Raw genomic sequence first — 23,894 nt, forward strand, 5'->3', positions numbered from 1 at the left:
TCATGTGTTGTTAACAGGAATTTAATCAGAGATACAGACAGACAACCCTGGCAGTTGTTCATTTTAGAACAGAGAAGTCCTAACAAGCTCCCCCACTTTCCAAATATTAAGTAAATATGTAAAGCTGGTCTATCTACAGTGCATGCAAGCCAGAGCTGGTCTTTGGGAGTGCTGCATTGTGCTTTAAGTGCATTCAAATGTCATTATCCATACTCACCAAAGTACCTTTCTCACTTTCTTTCTTTAAATCTTTTTGTAAGCTATAATTACAATTAAGGAAAGACATGTTTATTGTCACAAAATGTATGCCAACAGCTCACACTAATGCAATCCAAACATTAGTATGAAACATTTTTCCAATTACTGCACAGACTCCCTATAGTGTTTCAAGCTGCTTTATGACATTTTAAACTCCACATATAATACAGTCCTTTAGAAAGCTGCAAAATCTTTCTATTTCTTTCTTATGACCCGAGAAAACCTAAATCTATTAAAAGCACATTTTCATAGCAGCAGGATAAAAATGCTTTTACTACATTTATCTTCAAAATTGGTGGTGTTAAATAGTGCCGGGGGATAAATAACCATAAAATATCACATTAGTGTACAGGGTACTGCTCTAACTAGGCATGAGGGGATGTCTCTCTACCCTTTCATTTCTTTTTTCTATTTGTCCCATTAGAGCTAAGCAATCATTCATCAGTCACTGTGGCAAGCAGTGCTGCTCCATCCTGACTCTTGCCTAAAATGAGGCCCAAGAAATAAAAGAAATAAAGCCACAGAGAGAAAATTGAGTTCACAGCATTCCAGAGATGTCCACACCTACATTCATAACTGATTTTTCTGCTGTAACACTCTTGCTATTTATGGAAATAATATTTTAATAAATATTAAAATCATCATCACATATTGAGCCTTGAAGTTATATTAGAGAAACACTCGTTTTGCACCTTAGATAGAACTAGTGAAAAAATCTGAATAGTTAAAAACCAGGCCAAAAACCCCAGTTTTCAGCTCTGATTTAAAACCCAGATGTTGCAATCAGCTTCTGCTAATCTATTCTGCTTTAGACTCCTGGCACTTCCAGCAAACTTATGAGAACTTAACACAGATGAGCTGTCAAACTGTTTCAGGTTTAGGCAAATGCTATTATTCCAATCAAAATACAAAATCAGTTGCATTGACTCCTAAAATAAACTCAATTAAAATTGAGCAAAGCATAATATTTATCCATGGTAAAGTCACACTTTTTTTTACTAAGGACATTGAGGAAAACAATACAGCTTGTGGATAAGTATTGACATAGATTTTGATAAAAATGTATCTAGCAGTTCTTTATCTATTATGCATCCTCCAACATCCCCCAACTAAATAGAGAGGAGTAACTCATAAGACATCTGACACATTTTTTCTATATATCTTGTAGGAATCAAGAATATCCAGAATATTCATTTTTTCAGAAGGGAGAATTTTTCAGAAAAAAAAGGAAAGATAAGTGTCTGAATTTGGGAGCAAAACTAGAGTATTTGCCATGTGTCTTACAGAAATCCATTCATAATAATACCACCTAATAGTTCATACATGTTCTTTGCTTTTCAAAGGACAACATGTATCCTTAAAATACTTGAAAGTAATGAAATTGATGTTCAGAAGATTACATTTCTTCAGAAAATCTTCAGTTCTTCTTGAAGGATTTAAAACTGCACAATCATGTTGTGTATTCTATCAGACACTCATTAAGCACACACTCATCACTTCCAAATATGCCTCTAACAGATGTTTTAAAGAAAATAGACTTCTTAAGAAAGAAACTAAACAATAAAACCCCTGAACTGTTAAGCTCTGAATAAAATGCTGAAAGAACAGAAAAAGTATAGAATCTTCCTTTCAAAGGTTAAAAAATTCTTGAGCTTGTAGCTACTTGGAGCTCTAGACCATCTGGATTTTGCTAATCTAAATTATTTATGAAATCAAGGAAAAGAAGCATCATACTTCAAACCCATGATATCTGAAGTATAGAGGTCAGTAGACATGAATTTCTAAATCACTCTAGCAAGGCTGAGTCTGACTCATAAAATTACCATTTTATTTCACTGAAATTAAGGAGTGATCTCACTAAAATAAACAGCAGAAGGCCTATGTTGATGAAACTGCCCATTTTCATGTTAAGGCCAAGAGTCAACATACCTGTAGCCTTGATGACCTCATGGTCACAGTACGTGTTTTAGATTTTTTACTTGTTAACTACTTCTGAGTCAAAGCCTAAATCCACAATGCAATGAGCCTAAAAAAGGGAATTGTTTAATTGTTTTAAATTCAAAGTGGCTTTTTTTCAGCTAACATGAGCCAGAAACCTTCATTTATCATGGAGACATGTGGAATAGTCATAACAGGCAACTCTTCAATGTTCAGATCACTGGCAGTAAGGGATAAGGGAAATTCATGAACAAAGCAGAAAGGACACTCTCATTTGAAATATAATTTCATCCACAAATTCATACATCTTGTATTGACACTGCTTCTGTTTTTGCAGTGGATTTTATGAAGTGTTCAAAGCAACTTGGAGATGGCCCTTCTGTCATAGGGAGTGCCAGATAAAACGAAGAGTACTGAAATTATGGACAGCCACTTTGCAGATAGAGAAACACACCTTCCTCGCTTTCTCTCCAAGCCTGACACTCATGCTCCACTGAAATTTGTGGCTGTGCAGCTGTAGCAGTTTACTGCATTCCACAGTTCAAATGTTTGGATGGAAAGAAAAGCAAAATATTTAACTAAACTTGTTTAAAAGAGCAGCAGATCTCTAGAACTCTATGAAATATACGGTGTGTCAAACATGCAGTATTTAATACAGTACAATCTTTGAGTACTCCACCCTAAAATAAGTGAGAGAACAAAAATTAAGTCCACATCAGCCTTACAGTGGGGATGTATTATCAAAACAAACTGAAAAGCTTGTTTCACAAACTTTTGAGAGCAATTATGCCAGTTCCTATGTTATCCAATAAAACCATAGCAAAAGAAGAAGGTGAAGGTGTTGGATCCCATTGTGAAGAACCACCCTTCCCTCAGTGCAGAATTCAGCCAACACATTAACTTTGAATATACATGTTGAAAACTTCCAGCAGCAAAGCTTAATTAGAAATATAAATAAACCAACATTTTTCACCTTCGTCACTCAATTCCTAATTAATCAATTCCTGAAGGCGGAGCCATCCCATCAGAATGGGGAACCAAGAGCCCAACCTGCTGGAAACATCTGAGAAGCACACACTAGCTTCATGTCTTTGAAAGAGCCTGCTCCAAAATTACAGTAACACTCTATACTTGACATAAATAAACTCTTAGGGAAATAAATTTCAGCACTAGCTGGCTCCAATGACTATGGTTGAATATGTAGTAAATTGCCATTCAGACTGGTTTCACTGTATCTTTATTTATACTCTCCAGATCCAAATGCTATATGGCTCACAAAAAAATACTTCTATAGGCTGTTCAAATCTTTGGCTTGTCTCCAAGAGTTCTGCTGGTTTAGATTCGACACACCCAGGAGGAACCATTCGCGCCTCAGACATTTATATTAGCACTGTAAATATTCTGTACTGGAGAGAAAATGTCAGGGCACTTCACAGAAAACTATTTCAGAGTCTCATAGCCAAAAAAGACATCTCTGCTGCTCTCTTTTCCACATTACTTTATTTTTTATGAATGACAACAAGGACATAAAGTAATGTCTCCATATAAATATTCAGTAATGGATTTCTGACCAGCTGAACTGAGACACAGCAGGTTTTTTCCTTAATCAGAGCCCCATAATGATGGCAACCTTTAATCTTGGGAGAGGGGTCACTAAAACACAAATGCCCCACTAAGACAACAAAGCCTTTCAACTGACTTCAATAAGGATTTAGAGATGGGGACAACTGATTTAAGGGTTACTGTTATCCATATTAGTATCAGATTTTGGTGGGGAGTAGGGGAGTTGTATGGGCTTTTTGTTTCTTGGTATTGAGAAAGATAAATGAAAAATCACACTGAAGCTTTTTGCAGAACTTTCAAGTTTAAAACACTCCAAGTTTTCTTTAAAAATGGAATGTGACATGTCAGCACCTGAATAGAGGCAAGATCAACCCAATCTATACACAGAAGCTGAAATCCAGTTTTCATGTGTACTTTCTGACCATAGATTCTAACAATATTTCAAATACTGTAGAGATAAAGTTTTTCCCTACATTTAGCAAAAAGTCTGTGGGACACGGGATGGAATTCTGGACATAGAATTCTTTTTCATATATTTTGAGGTTATGTAGAGAGGATGACTCCCATGATACATGTACAATTTATGCTCTGTCACAGAAATCATGTGATTTTACTTCTTGGACAGGAAATATGAACTAATATGAGCAGCAAAAGATGACATCAACAAGTACATTGCTTATAAACCCTGTAAGGGATTGTAAAGTCCACTATACAAGGTGGATGAAACTTCATATTGCTAATGCAAAATAGCTTCAATTTCTGTATATTGAAACCTTTCTTTAATCTTGAAAATTTTTCTCACAGAGTTTCTTTCTCTGTAAAGAACTGGACACTGACTGTACATTTCCAGGATGAAAAAGAGTCGAAATCTATCGTTCTAAGACCTTATTTTGTCTTCATTTAAACAGCAACAGTTTTCAGCTACACAAGATGATAAAGAAAAATTAGTTTTATCTACCAAACATATAGATCAGAATTAGAGACCACTATCAGATGCTCTCTTGTTTTTGCTTTTTTTTTAAATTTATAGAACATCTCATTTAGCTATAAATTTAAATTTATAGAACATCTCATTTACTTTCTTCATAGTTCATTCATGAGCTTAAAGAGCAGTATCACAGTCTTGCTACTTATTGTCCAGGTCAAATACATTCTGAATGTAAAGGAAATTAATTTCATAGACAAATTGTATGTCTACTTTGAACATTTCCTATCATTTGTTGTCTCGGTCAAAACTAATCGATATTTGTCTAGACTCAAAATTAAGACTTCTTTTCTTTCTTACATAGATGACTCCTCTTCAAGCGCTTAAATCATCTTTAAAAAGTTTTAAAATTACAATAACAATGTCTCATTATTTTTCTATGTATTATAGCCACCAAAGATCATAATCATTCTTCTCACAAAACATATTTTTGCATAAGTGTTATACAAATAAATGAGTTCTACATATAAAAATATGTTAATTACAGTATTTATTTTCTATTCCCTTATTGCCACCTCTTTCCCCCTGCTTCCCTCTTTAAGACCCTTGTGAAACTGTCAGTGTGTTTCTATCAAATTGTCTTTGACAATGTTTATGTTCTTGCAGTCACTTGGAGCCCAAATTAAGAGAGAATCGATTTGCTCTTGAATTATGTCTGGTTTATGCCAGCCAGAAACAGGATCTGCACTATTGGATGTCATAGAGGTGTGGGTTATCCAGCTCATGGCGCAGTGCTCTAGGAAAAGTCTGTCATTCATCCTCTTTCCCAAAACTGAAATTACAAAAAACTCAGGCCCTGTTGATACTTTATTAATCATTATGTTTTAAATCTTAACCAGAGTTCGATTTAGAAGAATAATTATTTAGTCTCTTCTATCTTTGATATGTTAAACGCCCTACCTGGGGAATATTTGTTCCATTAAGCAAGCTTTTTGTCTAGACACTGTGGTTCAGGGAAGAACATCTTAAACAGAAAGAATGTGGTATGAGACATATAAGTTAGCAGAAGAATCTGAATAATACATGGTCCCAAATGGTCTCCTCTATTAAGCAAATTATCAATTTAGCTGAATATGAAAAATAAGAAAAAGAGAGAAAAAAAAAGGGAAATATTCTGATGTAAAACAAAGAAGCTAGATCCTATAGGTAAGGTAAAAAATTTATATTTAGTTAAAAACCTGCAAAATCAAAGTTGAAGGAATTTTTTAAGGAATTTTTCCCCAACTTCATCCTGGTTACATACCTACTAGGAAGTTTTCCTATCTAGATGAAAATTCTCTTTTTCAGGAATGCAAACATGAGTCTTCATGTTCTACTACAAATAAGCCATTTCTAAATACCTTTCAATGTAGTTTGTGATTTCTCTTTTTCTTTTCCAAAGTGAGCACTATCCAATATTGAACTGCTTTTCTGATAGAAGTTACTGTCTAAAATGAAAATGCTTTCTGGTTAGTTTCACAAATTCAATGAGAAGATGTATTGGATTAACTGCAGTGAATGTTTATTACAGCTAGTCAGCAAATTATTTGTTTAGATTACTTTATAGAAGCACAGTTCTGTGATCTTTGTGAATGTCACAAAGATAAATAAACATACTGGTAAGTTTCTGATGCAAGACAGGAATGCTGAACATTTCGAAAGTAAAGCCCGCTATGGAAAAGTTCCTGTAATATACATGGCCTCAAGTAGACTTTAAAAAAAAAATAGCCAAATTAACTTTTCTGCCTTAACTGGGGTTTTTTGTTTCTTTTGTGGTTGGGTTTCTTAATCTTGCAGTGGTTCTGTAGTTCCAGCAAACCAAGCCTCTGAGGCAGATGGATGGATGGATGGATATAAAATATATTCACAAATCATGATCAGATTTAATTTACAATTTTTCAAGGAAAACTTATTTCTCTCAATGAGCTCTGAACAGCCAACTTAGTGATACATTATTGGAACACACAATGACATACATCCTCTATCACTTCCAGAAACTTCTCTGAGAAAACCTAGTGTATTTTTATCTTGTGTTACCACCACTGAACATCTTGATTAAATTAAACATTAAATACAACACACGTGTCCTTAATCTACATACTCTAGTTCTGAGTCTTGGTTCCATAAACCACCTTCCTCCTGAGATTCATCCACTTAGGTCATGACTAGATAGAGATTAAGTGGGGATTATTCTGAGGTTAATTCATTCAGTAGAAATCTCCAGATATTCAGCTTTATGATTCTGGCATGCCAAAGTTTTCTTTTCTAAGTGGTCTTAATAGACCAGAGCCAGAAGTTTTCAGGGCTCCATTGAAACCATTCAAAGTCACAAACTGAATTTTGTAAGCAGAATGCATCCTAGAAAATTGTAACAAAGGAAACTGGTTTCATGTCATCCAAAGATCCATGATTTGGACAAGAGAATGGGAAATTAAAAAAAAAAAATACAGCAGGAAGAATTTCTTTCCTCCTATTGTATCAGAGTAGTTTATTCTCATTAGGCTGCCTCTGGCTGCTGATTCTGCCTGCCAATACATAGCTGGTTTACCCCATAGTCCTTTTTAACCATGTTTCATCCTTCTAGTCTGGTTTTCATTTACCCTATTAACAGGAACAGGAAAAGAAAACCAAGGGGAAATCAAACCCTAAATAAGTATATCTATTCATTGGTTCAGAAAATAAACAAAACCAATTTCCACATACAAAGTCATAACATTTCACTATTCCACTACCCCAAAATACCAATTACAAATGAGACAAAATGGCAAATATAAGTCACTGAAGTTCAATATATTTATTAGCCTTGAGAAAGTAAAGTTGGCTAACAGTAGTGTCTTTTAGAAAATCTTATTTTTGGAAAATATTGTGTAATTTCCATTTTCAACTATTACCTTATCCTGAACTGGACATCTAAGACTAGAGGAATATGTACTCCTACAACTTTAATTAGAGAATCAGAAAAAGTAATGAGAAATAATTTTTCCTACTGCAGGGAAGTAACTTGCCTAGTGCTAAGTTACCCTTTACACAGATCAAGTTAAGTATGCAATCAGGTTTTTTCAGAATATGAGAGAGGCTGAATAATTTCATTTTAAGGACATAAGCAACAGTATAATTTATTAAACATTTCTTAAAAGCTCAAATTTCAATGCTCCTGTGGCAGGCATTTGAAGGCTTGGTGTTGGAGCAGATGGAATGCTTTATAGCAAGACTTTAATTCTCAATCCAAAAGGCATTGCTTTTGCTTCTGGTCAAAGGTGAATTTATTCCCTCAGCTAGCTCTGTCCTGGGGCTCTCCCTAGGCAAGGTCTGTCAACAGTTCCATGCTTCTGCCAAATTACGTGATGATTTTGTCATGTGGGTTAATATTCCCCAGTGATTCAGTTTTAATCAAATGCATAAAAGTGGAGCATTGTTGAGCAGTGTGGTGACAAAACCAAGTTCTTTAGAGAGATGTGGAAGTACAGCTGGGATTTAAAACTTGTGCATGTGCAAATTTAAAAACCTTTCCCCACCTCAGAAAGGTCTACAAAGCGGTTACTACAGACAGCGACTCACATTTATAAGTAACTTTATAAATCTGTAATGTTTCTCGCCATAATAATAGAAAATATAATTCATATTGGAATTTAATCTGTGGAGCAAGGGATTGAGTTCCATATGGGTGAATTTTAGGGCTGCTATTTCATACATACTCTAACAACATCCAACTAGCTCTGTAGAATTGTACAGCAGCTTGAATAATAATAATGAAGCTGTTGTATCTGGACATCTGAGTGAATGCATGTAAATATTTATTGTGTGCTGCACTATAGCAGTGCCTGCTATGGTTGTGTATGAGCAATGTCTAATCCTTCACAGAGAATCATAAATAAGACAAAAACTAAGCTAAAATAAAATAAAATAAAAAGCATACAAAAATTCAAAGGCCATTTCTAGGTTAGCAGATGGTTTATAGATGAATAGTGGCAACCCTGTAGAGAGAAACAGTTGATGCTGACAACACGTGTCCATAATGTACACCTTTCAAGGCTTTTTATTTCAGATTAACTCTAGTCTGGCTCTCTGGACTGAAATGCCCATTTGCAGCTGGAGTGCATTAGTTACACTCCTGGAGTGTGCTAAATCTTCCAAATCTGAACCCTAGTTTCATCTGAAAGGAATCAAGTTGAGGCACTGCAAAAGCTCCCCATGACATGAACCAAAGCTCAATAAGAAAGAAAGAAAAATATGCACTTCAAAAGCATGCTCTTGATTCAAACTAGCACACTAACAAAGATGTGCCCTGAAAATACATATGCATATCTCAGCCCACACACATATGCATATAAATATATATATATATATATTGCCAGCTTAAAAACAAAGCAAAAAAATCAACCAAAACAAAAACAAACCAAAACCATTTCTAGCATAAATTAGTAGATATCATTAACTGTTTTCCTTGTGAGTTAATTTTCTTTACTAAAGAGCAGCATAGTTCTATCAGGATTAATTTGCCCAGAATTTTTTTTTAAACTTCAGTCTAATTAAATTTTTAAATCTTTTAATGAACCTTATCACACAATTTTTTCCTCCATTAAAATTTGATCTCAGAATAGCAATCCAGTAGTTTGAAACTAGTTAAAATTGTTCATTAGCATGGAATTTTGAATACTGAATTTGATGTTGCACACACTTGTAACACATGCTAAACAAGTTGGTGTTCTGTAGTATCACTCAGCTTATCAGGGAAATTATCTGTGTACATTTAGCTTACAATCTTGCCAGGTACACCAGTTGAGTTGCACTGGCAATAATTTTCTCTTGGTAAATAACAAGTGGTTTTTATTTCTAGTCTACAATGGGAAAAATACCTTTAAGTCTGATTCTACAGCAATAAATTGAAAGATGAACATATGAAAATATTTATTTAGAAATAAGAAGGTGTAGACCCACAAAACATTCAAGTACTACTGAAAAGACTGACAAACATAACTTCTTATTTATAAGGCTAATGTAAGAAGGGCTTGTGTGTATCTAGTCAGTCACACTTACAGTACAACACAGTAAGAAAACAGAATTTAAGGATATAAAGTGCCCGGTGTTCAAGATTTCCATGTTGGTTTAGAAGACCCTTTACTCAGTTAGAACCAGTAAATATTTGGATTTTATTGAAACCTGGCTGTATTCTCATTTCCCAACAGTTTCCAATAAACATCTAGAGCACGTATAATTGAAAAAATGTTCTCTTTTTAAGCGTGCTATGTTGCTCAGAGTTTTGCACTCCACAGCTTGGGAATACATCTGCTTTGTGCATCCTGAACAGTACATGCTCAGTACACACAAGACTGTACACTGAAAAAAGAACAATGCAATTGCACTGGGCTACAGTAAGCACTCCAGAAGGCACCTTCCTCAGCACATCACCACTCCCTATGGAAAGCAACTCTGTTTATCCCTAAGGACCTCAGCTGGCTGATGCAGAGCAGGACCACATCTTATTAGGATGTCTTCATTAAGTAAGTATCCCAGAAAAATCAGGACCTGGACATAAATTCTCTGCTACTCTGCTACTTTATTAGCTGGTGTTTCTGCCTGTATGTACAGGCTGTGTACTCCACAGTAGCATTTATGTATCATCCCTTTTATATTGCAGTACCTGACTATTTTATAAAACTGGATGCTCTGCTATTTCAGATGCTCAGAATCATTTGATTTTTACAGCAGCCAATGACATGTGGGATAATATGGTGATAGGATGAGCATCAGCTTTGAAAGGCTCCTGTCCACAGTACAAGTCCACAAGTTTCTTCAGCTGACAGCATTGTTGGGAATGAAGGCAGTTTCATTCAATATAGAATATGTTTTCCATGAAGTTCTGAACGAAGAATTGCAGTGAAAATGCATTTTTTTAATGTATACCAAAGACGCAGGGCACTGACAAAAGCTAACATCTAAAATGCAAAACAGCCAGCGTTGTGTGACACAGTGTGAGATGTATCTCAGAGTCTTAGGGTTGACTAATTGAATTGCCATTGATAAGATGTCACTTAAAGAGACATCTCTGCAGTGAAACATGGGTTTGCTGTAAATGACCTGTCATTAGAGCCATGGGTAATGTCCGTGTCCAGACTGAAAAATATTGTAGCTCCCAGCAATATGCTCAGTAGGAATTAAAACAGCAAGAATGCTGAGAAGTCAGTGTACACGAACCACCAGAGAATTATGCCTCAGGTGCTATGTTAATTTACTTGTTGGCATGCATTAATTGAAACCAATCAATAAGGCTGGTGGTACAACAGAGGCAATGCAAAAGAAGTAATCGATTGCCACACTTACTCATCTTAAATTTGGAAAACAGGAATAATTTGGTCTTAGATTTTTCATTTCTGTCAATACAGGTAATGAGATTACTTATTTATTCTCTATTCTTTCAGCACTAATTATAATAACTATGATGTCTTTCCACAGCCCTCATGCAAACACCAGTATTCTGATTAGCAGCTGTTAACTTGCATATAATGGGGGTGACTTCTTCCAACTGAAAAGTTAGAAATTACATGTTTTTGTTATTACAAATAGTGTTAATCATCTTGTCACGTTGAAAGCCATTGCATATTTTAATAGTTATAAACTTGAATTCAATTTGATTTTTCCATTTATGGCACAGTAACTTTTAAAATTCTTCATTTCCAAAGATAAATATATTCAAAGTAATTGCATAAAAAGAACAGAAAGAGCTGTGCTTCTGATTTTTTTTAATTTCCTCTAATATATTTATTCTATATGCCCAGTGTTGACTGATATAACTTATTATTTAATTTTTAATGTAGGTTATTTTAATGTAGGTTGCTGTGGCTTTTAATTTTTTTTTCTTTTTGCTGTTGTTTTATTTTATGCAATATTTCTATGAGCTCCAGCAGTCAGTTCTCAAGACCACACTGCCTAAAAAACAAAATAAATAGGACCATTGCTTCCTATGTTGCATTTATCATCCTCTTTTCACAAAAACTGCTCATCCTTACTGATCATCTGTTTCCAGAGAGATCAATGGAAATCAGCACACTGTTATTCATAACTGTTTTGCACAAGGAATGGGAATTTATTTTGTGGTAAATGTGGTGCCAGACACCATCATTATGTCTTTGGTGGCACTGAGCTTTCTCAAAATTTGTCCATAAATTATCTAAACCTAAAACTTTAGCCTCTTTACAAATCTGTAACAGCATTGTTTTCCTTCTGATCATGCTCAGAGGCATTAACTCCACATAACAGTGCTCAATTCAACCTCCAAACAAAGAATGGATCTGCAACTGTTGTCCTTGTGTTCACTGAAGCCATGGATGTACAGATTTGGATCAGGTTTGATGATGGCAGGCAGATTCATTAAATATTGTTTGCCATGGTTTTGGAGGGGTGCAGGAAAAACATGAAAGATGCTATACAGAAAAAAGAAAAAAAAAAAAAGAAAAGAAAAAAAAAAGACAACCCATGCTGATTGGTGGGCAGGATGCTTATTAAGGGGTTGCCCACTGCTGGCAGATTTTTCCCACACTGACATGTTTACCTTGTAAGGAACTGAACCATCCAGCTGCAAGTTCCATATATATGAATTTTTCTCCAAACTCTCGCTTAATTTGATTCTAAAACATCAGTTCTACAGGATTATTTTCTAGTACAGTCTAATTCCTCCTTTTTCTTGGAGGAAAAACAAAATGAAAAAAACCAAACCAAAACAAACAAACAAAAAAAAAACCACAAAAAAACCCACAACACAACAAAACAAAATAATAGCAAAAAACCACCCACAACTTCCACCTTTTTGTTAGACTGAAGATACCATAACCCTGCAGATGTTACTTTTATCAGAGACTGTAATATTGGTGAGTACTACAAGTGTAGACAGCAAGGGTGGTGCTCCTGCTAGACAAGCCTGAAAGCAAAATAGTAATTAACATCCAAATGGAAAAGAAATTTTCTGTGAACTCAACTAAGTTTACTGCAGGCCTTTAAAATTACCTCTGGACTACTAATGTGGCAGAGATTAGTGAAACAGTGAGAAACAGTATCAAACTCAGGCCCTTTTCCACCACAGTGCTGCACAACAGTGTGGAGCTATGGATTATACATTTTTCAACAGTTCTCCAGCCAAAGGTTAATTCAATTCCCAGAAAGGAGAAAGTCCTGTCTGCCAATTAGTGTGTAATGTGTGAGACTGAAACCAAGTACTGAATCCCAGGTTGCTGCTTCAGGAATTCAAAGTTAGGCTGAAGCTCATTTTCCCTCTCATATTCTCTAAATCTTATTCACAATTAACAATTTCTATAGTTTGAAGCAGCTTTTTGTTTTGAAGCTTGAAAGCAAGAATAGTGACATCTCCTGTCATAAAAAGTTAGAATTTAAATATACAGACCATAATTATAGAAGTGGAAGTAGATACTTCCATCTCAAACTTTATCAATTTTTTTTGACCACTGGTAACAGAAAAATGTTTTACAGCAGGAAAAGAAACAGACTATTAGACTACTTGAAGGTTTTGCTGTTTACTTGCAGCTACAGTGTAGGATTCAGAGACAGCTATTAAATAGGTTTATTGAAGTTAAAAAAACACCTTCATGCAATTTACACGACTCATTTAAGATACTAACAATGTATGATAAAAGCTAAAGACATACTAATTCTCCTTTCTTGCTGTGGTAAAGGTTAAATAATTTGCATTTTATACAGTCCCATATAGTTGGTCAAATCCAGACCTGAAATTATGTCATATGATTTCTCCTATTTGAATGGAGAGATTTAATAACTGCAATTGTGAGGGACACAACAACAGCCAATTTATGGATTTGTTTCCTGTCAATAAATCTAGGGGATGTTCTCAGATTTTCAGGAACTACTGCTGATGGCAACTACAACCTATTTTCTCTCTGGTCTTCACCTGCCTTCCTGTGTCATTAAGATTGTGAGAAAATGCCGTAGGCTGTCCCTGCAGATGCCTGCAATGAGCAGCCTGTGCTGTGGAGGGTCTCTTCCTAAAAATTCAGGTCCTGAACACCTTCTCCTCCTGTTACAACACTGCTGGTTACAATTCATCCACCTTCCTTCCAGCCACGGTGGAAAATTGTACACATGTGCTGGTCAGCTCCACATTCCCCAATTTCCCACCAGCACATGCCTAAGTCATGCAGAGGGAAAAAACAGGAAAGGACCTGGGACTTGTCTGGAGCAGCTTGCTTCTGCTCAGTCACTCAGTGAGACTCACAGAACAGATAAATACTGAGGTCATGTGCACCTTAATTTGGGTCACTCTCTTCTCCTCTGCTGCTTGTAGGAACTTGGGTATCTTTGAGACCTCTGCCTCTCAAGCAAATTGAGCTGCATAGTCAGATGGCAGATTCCAAGATTAGCTCTGAACACAGGGTGGCTGTCATTGTTATTGCTCATGTTTTGTCTTGTTTGAAGCATGCGAGAAGAGGGCAATGTAAAATCATCCCAATTTCAGGTACTAGATCCCAACTATGTTGGCCAACACCACTGTGAAACCCAGCCTGACAACCAGTGTGAATGAGTCCCCTCCTTTCAGACAAGTTTTATCTTAAATTCTATGGCCTTATCAAACATGTTTTAAATAGAATAACTTTGCCAAGAAGCCAGCAGAAGGTATCCTACCCTGAGCTGTTAAGTGTCCTAAAATAAACAACAATGAAAGAACAGATTTCTTATCAAAAGGAGGCAAAATGGATAAACAAGGGACAATAATAATAATAATGATAATAGTAATAATGATAATGATAATAATAATAATAAATATTTAAAGGCTTACTGCAGCAGCACTTGTCCTAGTTAGGCTTGCTAAAAAAATCCCAGCAAAAAATGCTAAAAATACAGCAAACCACTAGCAGCTTTGTAAAGAGAAGACAAAGGCCAGAGTTTATCCAGAGTGGTTCTTTTTCTTTGTCTTTAAACATACAATAATTCACTGAAGTCGCACTTGAGATGGAAAAGTATCCAATAAGCAAGTACAGTACACTGTAAGGACATATCATGCTTGATTATCCTCAACCCAGTGTCTCAAATTTACGTTCAAAGATCCACTTTTAAAGCATTGTATAAATGGCTTCTCAATTTAATTAAAGGCTTATAAGCTTTATTGAATGAACTCTTCAGCATGCTCTGCTCACCAGCTTATGAATACAGAGACATTATTTAGGGAACATTAACCTCAATCTTTCATTTGAATCAAAACTTATAATTTTAAACTTTTAAAGGCAACTTATCTTGCACATAAAATTACAAACAAAAAGTGGATTTCAAATGTGATGTAAAACAACTGCCTATCAATCTTCCCTACCAGACCTTCCAGGCTCATACTATCTTAGCCTGCAGATCCAATTATCCTCCAACATTTGCTGCTCAACCATGCTGAGATTATTCACCAGCCCTCCAGTTAGACTGTAATAAGAGGTCTGTGGATGCATTTACACTCAGAGAAATAAGGTATAAGTGCTGGAATTGCCGTCACATCTTTTTGAGTTACATGCACAGCCATAAACTGTACAGTAATGAATCAGACTATTTCCAGCTGCTTATCCATTCATTTGCATGATATTTGGACTTGCTAATTCAAAAAAAAAAAAACAACTAGGTGCAGTGTGCCTTTAAGATGATGCATCTCTTGACCCTAAAGGCCTTACAAACAAAGTACTAATATCCCATGGAAGTTATTTCCTCCTGTGCCCTGACAGCCAAAGCTCCAAAATGGATATGTGATTACCCTCTGTAAAGGCAATCTCAGCCCCTTACTATTTTTATTCTTTTTTTAAGCTTTACATCTTAAGAAAGTAATCATCCACACTGAAACTACATTGACCTCAAAGATTATGTTCTGCACAAAATTTGGCAGACTTTCTGCTGCTCAGCAAAAAAATATAACAGCAGATTAATGATAAAGTGGTTTCTGATACTCCAGCCTTTATGAGGTTTCCTCAGTGCAGTAGTTGTACATCATGGCAAAACAAAAGCCCTCTGCCACAGGACATCAGTGTACATTGCCAAAAATGTCAGAACCACAGTTTTCATCCCAAAGCTGCAACTACTTGAACTGCAGGAGTCATTTCATTAGCTGACAGCTGCAATAAGCTGTTCTTTCTCTGTGCGGAGAAGCTACTGGTGGGAGGTACAATTCACACAGGCAGCCTCCATAAATCATACACCACTTTAAGAAAAATATACTTAAGGAAACATTCACAATGTAATGTGCAGTACCTTTCCTATTTATTGTCCTTATGTCCTCAGTGCATTCATTCCTTAACATTCTGTATTTCAAAAACTCTCAACAGACTATTAAGTCATGGACAAAGTTCAGGAAAATTCAAACATTTTGCTCCCATTTGTACTATTTTTGATGATCTAGAGAATCTAGAGCATTGGTGTTTCTTTATGACCTGTTTCTAGTCAGTGTGCTCCTACTGACTCAGGGAAAACAGAATTATGTTCTTTAGTAACAGGTTGAAACCCTGATGCTGGTGTTTATTTACTGTGTTGCTACAATGTAAGGTAACAAGAAATTGTAACTGGAAATGTAATCAGCTGAAAAAACTGGGAATGTAATCAGCTGAAAAAACCACTTCAAAACCATAAGGTATTAATTAAACACAGCATATCATTGAATAATTAACATACATAAACATTTTCAAGTCTTTAATGCTGTGATAATCTTTAGTCTCCTGAATGTCTAAGGAAAGCTGTAGATGGATATGAGTCAGGAAGAGGGTGGGAAGAGGCTTTGGGGTCACAAAGGAGGGTTTGCCAGCCACTGCTGAGCCAGGCAAGTAATAGGTCCTCACATCTACCTATTCAGATGGTTTCTCTATTATTCAAACAATTTTCATGAAAACCATTGAAAATTTCTGGCAGGTAATACTGCAGCTGAACACCCAGATTTGTTTTGTATCTTTAAATCCATGTTACATTCCCTATGTGACCCCAAATCAGGTGTGTAATCTCCATTCTCACAGCAAATCCCCTCTATTCTTCACCAGTAGCTTATTGTTAAAGAAACAGAAATGCTACACTTGAACAAAAATAACATTAATAGAAAGGTGGGTTGTGCAATATTTGATATTGCATTTACAGCCCCTTTTATTTTTTTTAATCACACAACATTATACAAGCAATTACACAGCTTGTATTTTTGTTTTGGGGTTTTGTTTGCTTTTCTTTTGTTTGTTTCAAAATTTTGTTTGTTTTTCTTCTGTTTGGTTTTCAAATTTTTGTTTGTTTTTCTTTTGCTTGTTTCATTGTTTTTGTTTGGTTTTCTGTTGGTTGGTTGATTTTGTTTTTTTTTTTAATTTCGAAGCACACTGAAAAGGATTGATGTGGGCATTTTGCTCCTGAACTACAATCGCTCTACTTTAATTTATTAGTACCAACCAATTAAAAAAACTACTGCAGTTGAAGCAGATTCTTGGAGAGGGGTGTCCCATCTCTGTGCCAGACACGTAATTACCTGTCACATCCCCTGGTACTCCCAAGCACCAAGGAAAAACAACAAAGCAGGGCAGAACAGGCACCTTCCTCCTGCCCTCCAGCAATGGCTCTAACCAGCAGGTGCTCCAGGTGGAGCAGCATTTAAGTTCTCTTAGCTGCCTAAACAGGTCTTATCCATCCAGTTTTCTGAGTCAGTCATAGAGAAGAAGAAAAATATGCTGTCAAGATTATGCATTTCCATTCTTTTTTTCCAGAATTACTGATGAGAAGAGTATCTGTTCCACTAGAGGGAGGAGCAGGCTCAGGAACTGAATTTCCAACTAATATTCCAGTGCCACCTACAATAACAGATTTACTCCTACGTGAAGGAGGGTCTGTCATCAGAAAGTGTTGAAAAGGCACAACTGGAATAGCAAGTTTTGTAACAAGAAAAATAAAAGAAAAAAGAAAGAGGAAGAATCTCATTTGAGGTACATTTGGATTTCTTGTTTTGTCCCTGTTTATCTTGAAAAGGGGATGTGGTTTTTATCATAAATAATTTCTTTCGTAATAAATATAAGTTTCTAGAACATGCTTTTCTTTGACATAGAGATAAAGCTACCTGGAGCAGAGAAGCAATTTATAGCTTCTCTCCTTTCCTGTAAAGGGCCTTCATGTAGATGTTTATTTTCCTGTATTCTGTCACATTGCTTCTTGTTGCTAGGATTTGGTAGCAAGGTATTATCTTCATCTGAAAAGTGGTATATTTAAGAACTTAGAGATTACTCATACCTCTTAAGTATGAAGATATTAATGCCTGTAATTCTGGTGCTTTTTCCCCTGAAATATAGTTGAGATAGAACAGCCCTAGAGATTTCAAAAGTTCCATTTTCTTCCAAACCAAGCTCAAAAAATGCAAAGCCCCCATGTCAGAGCTTCTATCTGTTCACCAGCATACAACAACATGGCAAATCACTGTCATGGAAAGATTAAAGTCACTCACTACAGAAACTATTTTTAGTGGCTTTGGCTGGGACAAGTCCCGTGACTCTTTAGTGCAGCCCAAGGAGACAAAGGAGCAGCTGTATCTTATGCAGACAAGCAAGGCTACAAGGACACATGGCTGTAGTCCAACCTATCCATCCTACCTGCCAGAGAATGGCTGAGCCAGGACAGGAGGACACTCATGGAAGAGATGGAACCTGCCACACATTCCTCTCCTGCTCCTCCCACTCTGAAACAGCGCTCAGAGTGATGCTCAGTTTCTCCTTCAGGGCACTTTGTGATGCCATCCGTGCAGAATACACAATACTAAGCAGTTTTATGTCTTTTGGGTGGGTTTGACCAGCAGCTGTCAGGTTTGACTCTCTCACTGATGACTGAGAGACAGTCTTCAAACAAACAACCAACCAAAGCCCCTCTGTGTTATGCAATCAATCTAGACATGACTCCAATCTAGAGGAGTGCCGTATTCAGAGGGAGGGGTGCACTTAAATGAGTTCTTAAGTCCCCAGGGAATAGTTTTCATAGTGCTTTAGCACACACCCATAGAAGATCTTGTGTCTTGCAAAAGTTTCAATGCATTTTACATTCCATCAGGCCAGAAAGAGGCATTATCTACAGAGCTTGAAAACTTCTGTTTATCCTGGACGAAAAACATTAAAATCCCTGGATATTAAGACAGAAGCCTTGAACTTAAGGGGATGCAAAGAGTAGGGTCAACATGCTTCTGGCAGCCTCAGCAGGAAATGTGCTGCATGATTTTATATTGCCTAGTGTTTTCTAAATATTTAGTCTCTCATGCTTCTCATTACTGTAGCTCAGCCAAGAATCAATGAAATCTGAGTAACTGAGGTCAGCTGAAATTTTCCTGCCTTCCCAGAGATGTGTGAGGGTTTGAACCATTCTCCCAAGCAGCATGTTATATTATAGTCAGAATAAAACCAGAAAGAGCTTTAGAATCACCCATGATCATCTCAGCAGAAAAGGGCAGAACTGTCTTGTACTAAACTGCAAGAAATATCTTGTGGTTGTCTTATTATAGGTTACTCCTGACAGCAGGATAAGAAGATGTGTGTCGTCTGAGATTAGAAATGCATTGCAGAGTCATATAGAGGTCAGTGAGGAGAAATTTGCATTATTTTTCTATTCCCAAAGTATATAGATTTCCCTTCTGACTGTCTCGATCTGTGATGATAAGCAGATGAGCAGAAAAGCTGTAGGATTCACACTTGGTTCCTGTTGTCAGACAGAAACATTCTGAATAACATCTTCCTCCTATGGCTGGGCTCTCTCTGGATCAATGCAGGGTTATGGCCACTGCCTCTTTTGATCTCTGCTGATTAGAGCAGAACTTGTGTTTCATTAGTCAGAGTTGGGTGATGCTGGGCACAGAGGGCACTTTAGAAACAGCAGATTATGAACTCTGCGGCCTTACAAAAAGTATCACAGTAAAATGGATGCATTTTGCTTTGCAGTATTCCGCGTGCCTTGGCATAGATCAAGATCAGTTTCACCTGATTTCATCTTTTAAAGTGCTGCCTGTTGCTGGGGGTTGCATAAAGTGGAATTGTTTTATTGGCACCAATCAATGGGAAAAGGTACAAAAGAATTATTGTACTTGCACTTAAAGTTATTTATCAAGTGAAGCAAACACATACCCATTAAGAAATGTCCTAAAATAAGCAAGGAGGGTGACCATCAGCAAAAAAATCAGGAAGCCACTTTGAGCCCATAGGCATTTTTTTTCCTTACATATAAATTAATATCTGTGACCTCAGATAATAAACTAGAGATTTACCCTAATGAGAGTAGAAATTTATTCTAGCAGAGTTAGGATAACCTTTCCTGAAAAATAGGCTGCAATATTTAAATAAACGATATTCAGAGTACGTGTTTTTACAGAAATTTAGTTGTGAGCTGCAGTGCCAGTGTGAATGGGATATTGCATATTTGCACATTGACTCTATCATACATGACATTAAAGGAATGATATTGAGAGAGGATAATGAAATCATTCAGATCACCTACTTCAAATTCCTCCTAGCAGAGATTTGGAGAGACTTATTTCTTATTTAAAGAAAAAAAGGTCACAGTGAGGAGGGTTGCTCATGTCTATAGTGTGAGAAACAAAAACAAAAGAAGAAAAAGAAATTTGAAATTGCAATTTACATGCCAATAAAAACAACACCACTTAAATTACACAAGCTGGTGATAGAAACACAACACCCTTCTGCAATCGAGTTTCAATATGGCAAGACATGAAAATGCCCATCCTTCTCTCAGCCATTTATGCTTACTACATTTGAATATTTGTTATCAGAACTTTTAAGATGAAAAAAACCTCACTATCTCAAAACATGTCCAAGAGCTAACTTTGTATCTTATACATTACATGTGCATTTCAAGATTGAAAGCTTTGCATTTCTCAAGTTGAACTGCTATGAACAGAACTCTGTGCACTTGATTGAAGTATGGTTTTGATCTTTTGCAGCTGAGATAATGCTTCAAGATAGAGAGATACCTCTTATCCTGCACATTGCTGAGAAACTAGAAAATTAAAATTCTGGTTTGGATAATGTGTTGAACACAAATGATGTAAAAATCTTCATTGCACCTTGGCTGTAAAATTACAGAAAATGTACTCTTTTCCTGTTAGAAGAGAAGAAAACTGCTTCTTGGTTTTGTTTGCCATCTAGTAATTTTCATTATTTAGATATATATTATTTATTTGGTGGTACTCTTCTTACTGTGGCTGTTTCCTGATATGAGGTTCACTAATAACACACAGGCTCTGGGTTACTCCAGAATACACTTCAGCAAACAGAGATAAATTTAACTCTCAGTGTCAAATCTCCATGCGAGATGAAGAATATTTGGACCTCGCAATTCCTCCTGCCATACTTTCCATTCTCTCATTCCTCTCGTATTGCACCCAGAGGAAGTGTTCCTATCTTTGCATAACAGAATGGAGATAGTTCAAAAGAGTGCCTTGCTTTCATCCATGGACAGCACACCCAATCTGAAAGTTGTTTGAAACAGTTTCTTCAGCGCTTCATTTTTAAGCCATAGGCAGTTAAACTTGATAACCATACAGTGATATGGGAAACAGTGACACTTTTTGAATTTCCTTAGACCTTATGGGTGCAATGGTCTCAAGAACAGCTTTTTTCTTCTTTTGAAAAACATTCAGAAGGGTTATTAGCCAAAAATACTTAGCTGCATCAGGGGCTTATCTGGGGACTGAAGTTGGCTTTATTACATTCAAATATTTCAGTTAGAATTGTCTGCAGTCCTGTCCGCCTGCAGACAATTTGTTTAATTTTCCTGTTTGATTTTTTAACACAGAAAAGATTTTTTGTTTCAGCTGTCAGCTATAAAAACTCAAGCGTGGGTTCAAAGAGTCAAGACATATCCTTAAATTCATTTATCACTAATAAAATTCTTTACACAGCTAGGGTGGGTTTGAGACATAAACTTGCAGAGTAATTTTTCTAAGTCACAACTACCACTGGCGATAAAAGAGAGTGAAAGAAAAGCATTTGACTTTCACATCTTATGTTGGGTGTGGTAGGAATTGCAGTTAGAAGTTTAGTAAATTGGAGAGTTTTATAAGGAATCAAAATTACTTTACAACTCTTTTGTCCAGCTGTTCTTAGTAAAATCCTAAAGTATTTGCATTCTTGGAACAAAAGCAAGTTACAAACACTGTTGCAATTTGTTCAGATTTCCATATTTGCCAAGGGCAGCATCATATGCAGTGAATCTCCTCCAGTAGAGTTAGGTAATTTGTTCTTACACCTATATTGGTTTGGAGAATCACTTTACCTTTCATCTTTAGGGTGTTTTTGGTGCTTTCTATCACTGGTTTATTTTGAGTGTTGAAGTTAATGAAGACTTAAAAAAGTTCCTTAAGCCTTGGGGTTTTTTTTAGAATGTACTGCAGGACAATAAAAAATGTGATTTAGCAACAACACATTTGCTCACAGGGTCTTACAATGACAAAACTTCTTCCCTTACCTTTCTACAGTTACTTTCAGAAAGAAAAGAGCCAGAAGCACAAAAAAATTTAAATAAAACAAACCAAGTGTTTAATTGACACTTGTGTCTGCGTTCAAACAGACACATAAAATAGCAGAAGCATCAAGGAGTGATATATTAGGTGACATAGTCAGATATGGTTCTTTTTTAATATGGAGTCACAATTATAGCAAACTTAGCGTGAAAAGTCACCATATTTGGCAAGTGAATCCTGTTTTAACAGATGAGTCTTTCTTATGCCACTTTTAGGAGCAGAACAGACTTAATTGTTATGGGGAATAACAAAGATGCACACTTAAGTTTATTTTTTATGCCTCCCCATTTCTTCTATCACACAGAGGCTCTGAGAGGGAAATCCAGAGTTTATGCAGAATGATTTCCCCTAAACTGACCAGAGTGATGTAGAAAAAGCCACATTCTAATTGCTACTTAAGGTGTTTCTTTCCTCAGCCTGGAAATTTCTCCAGAGGGATGGGAATGAGGCAGAACTTTCTCAGATAGGAGCTTGAATCAACCTCACAGCGATACAGAATGAGGATGAAAGGACTTTTGAGCTCAGTGCCATACCTTGGCTGAAGGAAACCCTGTGCTCTGAGCCAGGTGGAGATCCAGGCAGTTTGAACTGCGATACAAACCATGGCAGCTACTTAAAAGACTGAGGAGAAAGAGAGGGAATGACGTACTGGGAAAGAATTGCTTTATGTGGAAATAAAAGACCTCAGTTCCTGCTCTTGCCAGGTCTCGAGACTCTTTTAGGTCTCTGACACTTCCTTGTCCCTAACAAACTATTCAGTGTTATGGTTCAGGAAGATGAACAGGGAACATCTTCCATCTCTATTGTCCCAGGCTGCAAGGAGGAAAAGATGACACTGGGGGCCCAAAGAGCACATAAGAAAAGTCTGAGGCTCAGAAACTCAAGGACCTGTCTGAAGACAAGACTTTCTGGACTCTGGCTCCTACTCTGCTTAAATTAATTTTAAACATTATAACCACAGAGTATTTGTCTGAAACCAGTTATATTACAAAGTCAGACCAAAACTAGCAGTATTTCCCCTCAGCTGGGGACCACCAGTAGGTCACCAATGCACACTGCTGTTGCCTGCCAACTCATTTTGTCCTGCCACATTCATATTGTTGGTAAAAGGATCAAACCAATTTACTCCTCTTACTGAGGAGCAAGAGATGATCTGGGAATGGAAAGAGGACAAATACAGTCAATGTGTCCACTCCAGACAAAAGAAAAAGCTAGAGGAAACAAATTTACTCTACAAGAACATGACTTGGCAGACCTGGAGAACAGATCTGCAAATGGGTAAGAAAAGATGGATGATACAGGATTGGAAGCGAACAAAAATGCCCTTATGGAATTGACACAGAGATGGCCAGGGGAGGAAGGAGGATGGTCCACACTTGGATCTCACTATGGGCAAGGACAGATTAATGAATGGAGGGGTTTGTAGGACAGAGTTAATTGGAGCAAAGGATTGATGTGTTTGGACAGACTATAAACTGGCAATGGTGAGAGAGAACTGATGGGGCTGATGATTAGAAGAAGGATAGGGAATGAAAGATTTATGGACTGAGCAGTTTAGACAGATAGAGTAGTACAGGTGAAACACAGAATATCTATTAAGTCTCTTGTAGATTGGAAGAAACATTTCATTGTATCTCCCTGCAAAGGTGA

The 23,894-nt window shown here is 36.5% G+C and overlaps 1 protein-coding gene across 1 annotated transcript in view; it reads right to left on the bottom strand.

Moving 5' to 3' along the window:
• Positions 1–23,894, bottom strand: part of ROBO1 (roundabout guidance receptor 1) — a 687,859-nt gene that overhangs the window by 659,921 nt on the left and 4,044 nt on the right. The window lies entirely within an intron of this gene.

The sequence above is a fragment of the Molothrus ater genome, chromosome 2 (genome assembly GCF_012460135.2).
Source record: "Molothrus ater isolate BHLD 08-10-18 breed brown headed cowbird chromosome 2, BPBGC_Mater_1.1, whole genome shotgun sequence".
Taxonomy (NCBI): domain Eukaryota; kingdom Metazoa; phylum Chordata; class Aves; order Passeriformes; family Icteridae; genus Molothrus; species Molothrus ater.